Source organism: Salvelinus sp. IW2-2015, linkage group LG10, assembly GCF_002910315.2.
Source record: "Salvelinus sp. IW2-2015 linkage group LG10, ASM291031v2, whole genome shotgun sequence".
Taxonomy (NCBI): Eukaryota; Metazoa; Chordata; class Actinopteri; order Salmoniformes; family Salmonidae; genus Salvelinus; species Salvelinus sp. IW2-2015.
In genome coordinates this window covers 12,625,456-12,626,448 of record NC_036850.1, presented here as the reverse complement: position 1 = coordinate 12,626,448, position 993 = coordinate 12,625,456, and positions in this window count along the sequence as shown.

Below are 993 nucleotides of genomic sequence, written 5' to 3'. Positions count from 1 at the left end.
AGCCACCGTGCTTCTACATCTGCATTGCTTGCTGTTTGGGGTTTTGGGCTGGGTTTCTGTATAGCACTTTGTGATATCGGCTGATGTAAAAAGGGCTTTATAAATACATTTGATTGATTGTTTGATTGTTCATTCTCTGATCATAATTCTATGATTGGATGGACAACATGTCAGTTCATGCTGCAAAAGCTCTGATTGGTTGGAGGACGTCCTCCGGAAGGGGTCATAATTAACATGTATGTCTATGGAAGGGGGTGAGTCCTATGAGCCTCCTAGATTTTGTATTGAAGTTAATGTAGCCAGAGGAGGGTGGAAGCTAGCTGTCCTCCGGCAACACTATGGTTCTACCCCAGACAGTACTGTTGAAGTTACTGTAGACCTTCATTGCAAAACAGTGTATTTTAATCAGTTATTTGGTGACATATGAATATATTTAATATAGTTGTATCTAAAAAGGATAACCTTTTTAATGTTGCACTATTTTTTTTTTTAAATGACATTTCACTGAGGAGGCTGGTCCTCCCCTTCCTCCTCTGAGGAGCCTCCTCTTGTCAAAACAATAGCTTACTAGGTATTGTTTCATTATGCAGACAACGCAGTCTAGGCTACTAACCTATCGATAGCTAAAAACAGTACAGTACAGTATTAGCTGGTAGCCTATTTATATTATACATTGTATCTCAGACTCCACGCTGTCAGGGCTATCTGTCTCATCACTCCGAGGCTTATCAGTGTTCACAGAATGGGGGTTGCTTTCTTGAGCACCGCTTGGTCTCTGGCAGTCGTCAGCTTGGTTTTCTGGGAGAGGAGGAGGGGGAGAAGGAGGGTTGGTTCTCTCACTAGAGGAACCAAAGACTTTTATAACTAACCCAAGATCGATCACAGCCTGTCGTTTCCAATTGGAACAAATGTGTCATAGTGGGCAAAACAAGCAAGGAGGGGGGCAGAGCCAAACACTAGCTAGGGAGATCCTATTGGCACCTATTCTTTGAA